This window comes from Nicotiana sylvestris, chromosome 8, assembly GCF_000393655.2.
Source record: "Nicotiana sylvestris chromosome 8, ASM39365v2, whole genome shotgun sequence".
NCBI lineage: Eukaryota > Viridiplantae > Streptophyta > Magnoliopsida > Solanales > Solanaceae > Nicotiana > Nicotiana sylvestris.
In genome coordinates, this window is record NC_091064.1 from 52,349,934 (window position 1) to 52,357,675 (window position 7,742).

Here is a 7,742-nt window from a genome sequence, read left to right on the forward strand (position 1 = left end):
AAATCTACCTGAGGCTCCATTGCTGGTACTATTGCTCGAGCTCAAGGCTGAGCTTTTCCTTGTCCTCTGGCGCGACCATGGCAATTACAACTTGGGATTCGCAATTGAGAACCGCGCAAATGCGAGACACACTTCGCAATTGCGAAGAAGCTCCATCTCTGCTATCATCGCAATTGTAATGATTTGTTCACAACTGCGAACATTGTCCATCCCACAAATGCGACCTTTTGATCGCAATTGCGATCCTTTGCTGCCCAGTCCTTCTTCGCAAATGCGAGGAAGTGGTTCGCAATTGCTAACTTGACAGGAATGCTAACTACTCGCAAATGCGAAGTTTTCTTCAAAATTGGGAGGCTCGCATTTGCGAGTTAGACCTTGCAAATGCGAGATCTGTAGCAGACACCAAAAATTAGCAAATTGTTCTAAGTTCTAACCATTTGTAGCCTATCTGAGACTCACCCGAGTCCTCGGGCCTCCATACCAAACATGCACACAAGTCAAAAAATATCATACGAACTTACTCGCACGATCAAATCGCCAAAATAATATCTAGAACTATGAATCGGACATCAAATCAAAAAATATTTCAAGAAAACTTTAGAACTTCTATTTCAACAACATAACGTCCGAATAACGTCAAACTAACCCCATTTTTCACAACATTTGACACACAAGTCATAAATATAGTAATGGACCTTTACCGGATTCTGGAACCAAGATACAAACCCAATATCAATAAAGTCAAACATTGGTCAAACTTTTAAAGTCATTAAGCCTTTAAATATCCAAATTTCGACAAAAAGCGATAACTCGAGCTAGGGATCTCAGAATTTGATTTCGGGCATACGTCCATGTCCCAAATCACAATATGAACCCACCTAGTCCGTCAAAACACATATTCGGGTCTGTTTGCTCAAAACGTCGACCGAAATCAACTTAAATGGATTTTGAGGCAAAATTTCATATTTTATTAGTTTTTAACATAAAAGCCTCCTCGAAAAATATCCGGACTGCGCATGCACATCGAGGAAGGATAAAATGAGGTATTTGAGATTTCCAAATACATAATTATGGTTTAAAACTCTAGATGGACTATCCGATCATCACAATAAAATTAAAAACAATATCAGAACAAACGATTCTATTATAGAGAGTTTAACTATATAATCACTTACAATGAGCAAAGGTGGATCTATAGTGGAGAGTGAGGGGTCACAGGAACCCATTAGGTTCCGCAAAAATCATATATATATATAGGTCTTATATGTACTACATATCCAAATAGGACCCCCCAAATAATTTACTTGGCCCTCTTGAATACCAGAAGGCGGATGGTAGCCATGGTTAAGCTATTGGTTTAAGTACCTTCATAGTTTTCCTTAGTGTTTGGGCTTGGGTTCGAGACCTAGTTTCATCAAATAGAATCATTTCTTTTCTCTTTTTTTCTTTTACATTTTCTTGGCCTCTTACGCAAAATTGAAGGCTTCATCAGAGACCTAGTAGAGCAATTTGACAAACTGTTTTATAAAAAGCACTAATAACAATGTTTATTTTGCACACACACACACACACACACACACACATATATATATATATATATATATATATAAGAAGTGCTGGGCGACATCACTTCTATCAACATTGCTTCTGTAGCATCTATTTTGCATATAAAATGGTAATAACAATTAAATTTGATTTAGTGGTTCTAAAAGTATGTGATCTATTTTTATGCTAGTTGTTAGGCAATAGATGCTAAGTGAAAGATTCGGAAACAAGATAATAGCTCAAAAACAATGTAATGATCAAACTGAATGGCTGGAAATCGGAGCCTCGAGCTTGTGTGTACGTGGCCTCGAGGTCGAGTCGGGTGCCCAGCTAAGGGTAATCGTTGGGGATTAACAGTTATGATAAATTCAATGGTGGCTATTTATGGCCAATAATGGGAATTAAATGAAGAACAATAAATAGAACACAACGAATGTAAGCAATAAATGTAAGTAGTGAAATCAAGAGAATATGTTAAGTTAGGAAGCAGAGAGAATGTTCTTGTATACTCAATATTGAGTATCAGATGTCTTACAAAATGACAAGGATCCCCTTTATATATGTGGGGGGAATCCCAACATAGTACAAATGCATTTATTACAAAGATATATGACTGGTACAGCCATTTAATGCCATGGTACGGGCTCATGCTAGCCTAATAGACCTAGGTTAACTTTAATTATGTGCTTTGGGAACTTCCCGTCTGTCCCTCATAGCCTTTGATTTGTACTGCCTCGGGGTCGACTGTTGAGAACCCGCGGGGGCGAACTCCGAGCTAACCTTCGAGCCTTCCAGTGGTGGTCTCTACGAGGCGCCTTAACGATCATAAAATCGAGCCCTCCGATTTTACCGTATACACATAGTACCCGCGTTTCTTAGATTAAAATGATAAGAAATGATTGTGACACCGATCTCCTAGAGCCTTTTATGGTAATGTCATGCTTATGAAATCAGCTTTTGCAATAACTAAGACATCGCATCGATACGTCTTTTTCTAGGAACATTTATTGTAGCGTCAGTTTACTTTCTCAAGGCGATAATATCGCAGGCAATCCGTCTCCCAACAGGCATTTATTGCGCTTGTCGATATGTTTCCCAAAGACAATGATTGCGATGTCGGTTGCGCTTCCACCTTTTCTATAAATTGAAGCTTTCTTGAACCAAAGCTTCATTCAATCGTTCTTCAACAGCCTTTTTACTCCCTTCTTCTCTTCGTCCTCATCCAGTGCTATTTCTCATATTTGAAGCTCGTGGCCTTAAGGGCACATGGTAGTGTTCTCATCAGTTATGCCTTGGCTCTTTCCTAGAGCTTTTCCCTACTGAATGGTATTGTACTGATTTTTTGTTGTTGTTGTTGTTATTGTTGGCCCGAGGTAATGAGAGGGAAATCTCAAATTATCTTCACATTAAAGGATATGCGGACTATGAACTTCTACTAATCTCTCTTAACTACCTGGTACGGCGCCTCACCCCTTTTGCTTTCCATTGAGTGAGATGGTGCCATCTACTAACTGTTATATCCCACACTGGTGCAATGTCTCAAGAAGTGTCTTCACAATAGTAGTGCTGGCAAGACATATACTCGCCAGATTTTTCACCCAGCCACTTCTTCATCTTTTTCTGCTTCTTCTTCATCTTTTTCTTCCTCTTCTTCATCTTTTTTCTGCTTCTTCTTCAATCTTGATGATACCATTTGAAAGATCGAGATGAGGCCCCCGAGGAAACGGTTCTCGAAGATACTGCCCCCGAGGATGTACCTCCGAGAGCAGATTAGACTTGTAGCTGTTATATATATATTTTTTGCTTCTCTGTTTCTATGTAAGGACACTTCGTGGGCTTTTATATCATGTGTGATGACCCTTCGTGGGCTTTTGTAATCATCATTTACCAATGAAAAAGTGTTTCTTCAATTTTGTACCTGATTTATGCCTGATTTCCTTTTATTTGATTTTGTGAAGAATTTGAGTGAATGATTCTACCGATCGGTCCAAATACCAGGCCCGGGTGTAGGTGTTTTCCCCGGTACTTGATTGATTAATACGGTATCCTGTGGAGCTCTTTTTTGTTCCTCGGACTGAGTCCAGATTGAAATGATACGAGCTTAGGCCGCCGGGACCCCCGACTTTCAGTTGAGTGAGAGCAGGGCTTCAAATTTTTAGAATGAAACTTAGCCTTTCAGACCCCATCAATAGTCCTTGTGAGGGAACTTACTTGGATGCCTGAGAATAAGGATAGCCCTTAGGCTTTCAAAGGCAGTCCCTAAGTGAGAGTTCTCTCAAGCTCGGGCGACCAAAAAACTTGTTTTGAACTTAGAGCGCAGATAGCCTTAAGGCATTATAGATGGATCCCGAATGAGGGTACGCCTGGACTCGGATAGCCCCCGTATTAAAGTAACCATGAGGGCGTTTAACTTGATCCGAAGGCGAGAAATATCCCTAAGGCTTTATTAGTAGTTTTCGAATGCAAATTGGCACGGGCTCAGGTAGCTCGAGGGCCAGAGAATAGGGTAAATGACCCGCATTCACAATAGTAGAAATCCTCGAGGTAGGGTATCACCTCGAGGTCAGGCCCGTATGAGTAGATTTTTAGAACTTATCTTCTTTTTGACAGAGGTCCTCGAGACTAGGTACCATCTCAAGGCTGGTAATGATATCAATGGCTCCTTAGTGCCTATCTTCTCCTTGACAAAGGTACTCGAGATCGGGTACCATATCGAGGCTTGCAATGATATCAATGGCTCCTGAGAGCCTATCTTCTTCTTGATAGAGGTCCTTGAGATCGATTACCATATCGAGGCTTGCAATGATATCAATGGCTCCTTAGAGACTATTTTCTTCTTGACAAAGGTCCTCGAGATCAGGTACCATCTTGAGGCTTGTTGATGCGGGGGTCCTTGATCCCCAAAACGTCGTACGACAACGTTTGCATGACATTGTTATGAAACGACCAAGGAAATCCCGCTGGTACATCTTACCAAAGAAAAAAATGTCTTAGCCATTATTTTTAATTGGCCTTTGAGGTAGGCGGATAGTCACTGCTTTCTCCATATATAGGTTTGTCTTCCCTCTTTTGAGGATTCCGCTATTTTGAGTAGTCATCCTCTTTTATAGAGCTCTTCTTTCCTGTGTTAGTTCCTTTACCATTTCAACTTTGAATCCCTTGCTCATATTCCCACTCCAATTCTCTAGTTTTACCACAGTTATGGCTGCTACGCCAGGGTTCGCTCAGCAAGAAGAAGGGAGTTCTGCCTCTGGTTCCCGCCTAGTTGGTAGTGCGCCGCTGGTGCCAGGCGAGCCAACCTCGGGACATTTTATTTTGAGGGGGGACTTTCCGTCAGAAAAACCTCCCAATGTTCGGGGTCATTGGGAGTATACCTCAAAGTTTATTTCGTTAATAGGAGAGGGGCACCTTGAGTTAGTGAGGAAAGATTGTGGATAGGGGGAAAAGGTAGTACTGTGGGTACCTTCCCCGAAAGAGAGTATCATGGATCATGTCGAGGGGTTTCTGAATGTATACACGAACCATTTATGTTGGGCCCCCTTGATTGGGTCGTGCTTGACTTCTGTAGAAAGTACTAGGTTACCTTGGCACAGTTTTATACGTCATTTTGGAGGATAGTATTGATGATGAGGTTCTTTACAGAAGAAGCAGAACTTGAGTTCACCCTTAGCCATCTCATCAGGTTGTATCGACCTTTTCACCATCAAGGTCTTCTAACCCTACGATGCAGACAGTTGATATTATCCCTGAATTTCTGTCATTTCCTAAGGAATGGAATTTTACACGTATGTGGTACACTTGTGCCTTCGTAGTTTTGCTTATGGCGGAGGCGAGTTCCATAAATGTGCCTTTCTTTCCCTTTTTGCAGCAATTCCACGGATGTCGTACGAGGTCCCTGACCTGATGGATTGGGCTTGAAGTTGGCGACCCACTTGACTTATAATGAGCGTAAGTGGCGAGATTTGTCTTAGGGTAGATGGGAGGCAAAACACCATGGTACGTGCTATGTGATTTGCTCCTTTTTTGAAACGCACTTTCTTTTTACGCGTACTCACTCTGTCATCGTAGAAATTGGGAGTTCTTTGAGCCGAGATTGTGCCCTCTAGGAGAGGGAGAAGGATCGTCAACTTTAGGGCTGAGGGATAATAATAATAATAAGCAGAAAGGGCATTCACAGGGCGATTGTGATTATAGCAAGACGAGTCCAGCCCGGAGGCTCAAAGAGGGTGTACCAGCCAAGCTACTGCGCCCGAGATCTCTGGTTTTAGAAAAACGATCCCTCCTCTGCTATAGTCTTCTTTTCTTATCAAAGGTACCTCGAGGAATGGGGGTTATCTGCTGCCGACTTCTTCTCCTGTCGAAGGCACTTCGAGTGATGTTCGAAGCCAGGGGCCACATATATCGAGTGATCGTATCCCAACCGGGAGCGGTTCTACTGGGGTTAATGGAGCCAGACTAGTAGATGTGCAGTCAACTTTTTACAAAGCTCAACGGCTCTATTCTGAGGTAAGTTTTGGCTGATCGTATTAGTTTTATAGTTTTTGTAATTTTTACTCTCTTTTCGATTTTCTCCTTCATAGGCGTTTAACAAGCTCAAGTATGAGCTACTTCGTTGTGAGAGTAGGCTGCAAAAAGTCATGGATGGGGAGAACACCCTCCAGCAACTTTGCGATGAAAGGGAAGACGAGTTGGAACACTTGCGGTATGAGGCGAGTCGAAGTCTGAACTACGAAAGCTACCTCGAGGAGCAGGTAATTTTTGTTTCAAGGAAGTACGTGTTTCTTTTTCTATCTTCTGAGGCTAATGTTTTGTTTACTTCAGTTGTAGAAAAAGATGGAGGACCTGGAATGCCTTTGGAGCGAAGTTGGTCAAGTCAAGTGCGAGCATGATGAGCTAAAGGCTCGGGCGGACACCCAGGTAGCGACTAAGAAAGATGTTTTGGCCAAGGCTTCCGCCCTCGAAGTGCAACTTCGCAATGCTTATGAGAACAACTTTGTCCGAACGGACATGGTTTCAAGGCTCGAGTCTGAGCTTCTAAAGATGAAGGCTAAAGTTGTGGATGCTTGGGCTGAAGCCAAAGCGATCCGAACTAAGGCTGATAAGAAAGTGGTCGTCTATTTGAAGGACGTTGCCGATGCTCGTGTTGAGCTAAAGGGGGCTCTCGACCACAAGAGTAGGAGCAAAGAGTATGTAAGGTGTAAATATCAGAGGAAACCCCTCGAGGAGATCCATGTCAGGGGATTCGATCTCTCGGAAGAGATAAAGCAGGCGAAGGCGGACGAATATGATGCTAAGTTCCTTCTGTCTGATGCTGAAGATAGCGAGAAAGAGGCCGATGGGCCATAGTCCCCGAGGGGGATGCAGATTAGGCCTTTCTTTTCTGATTTTGTGTATAGTGTTTTTAAAGAACATTGTTAATAGAGTTTTGTATTTTTTTCCCATATACGTATAAGAGGAAGCCTTGCAGTTTCATTTTTCATGCACTTCCCTTTGCTTTGATGTTTGTTAGCCATTAGCCAGATTGAACTGGTCTTCGAGTTAAAAAGAACCCTTAGGTATGTAGCACGGCCTTGGGGCTCGTGGGGCTGGCCCGTAGGCTCTTACGGGTTTGGTCGGTACGACCTGTTAGCATAATCCAGTGTTTAAGCTCTTAAGATTTTGCTCTTAGGCTTATTCGGTTAACTATTTCGGGTTCAGTCTCCGAGTCGGGTTTCAACTCGAGCTCATTAGCCCTTAAGCTTTTGAATTTAAATCTGGCCCTTAGGCTCTTACGCATTAGGTCGGCACGACCTTTTATATGGGTTGGCGACAGTGGCTCTTATGCATTGGGTTGGTACGACCTTTTATATGGGCTAGCGACAGTGGCTCTTACGCATTGGGTCGGTACGACCTTGTATATGGGCATTATTTTTCCCTTATTAAGGACTTTTTAAAATTGTGTTTGCCTGACTCTTCGACGGTTTGATAAAAACCTCGATTGTGAGTCGTTATGTGGCGACGAGCACCTCGGGAGATTTTGCCCGGTGGCTGAATGTTTCGAAGCCTATAGTTCGAAGCTGACATGGTCGAAGCTCTTTTGCATATGTCGAGGGTAGCCTATTTAACCGGTTCTTTTCAAAGTACTTTCGAAGTAATTAAAGGCCTGTGATTTTATAGCGACGGTCAGGCGTCCCCGAGTTGCATTAGTTTGGCTGGTA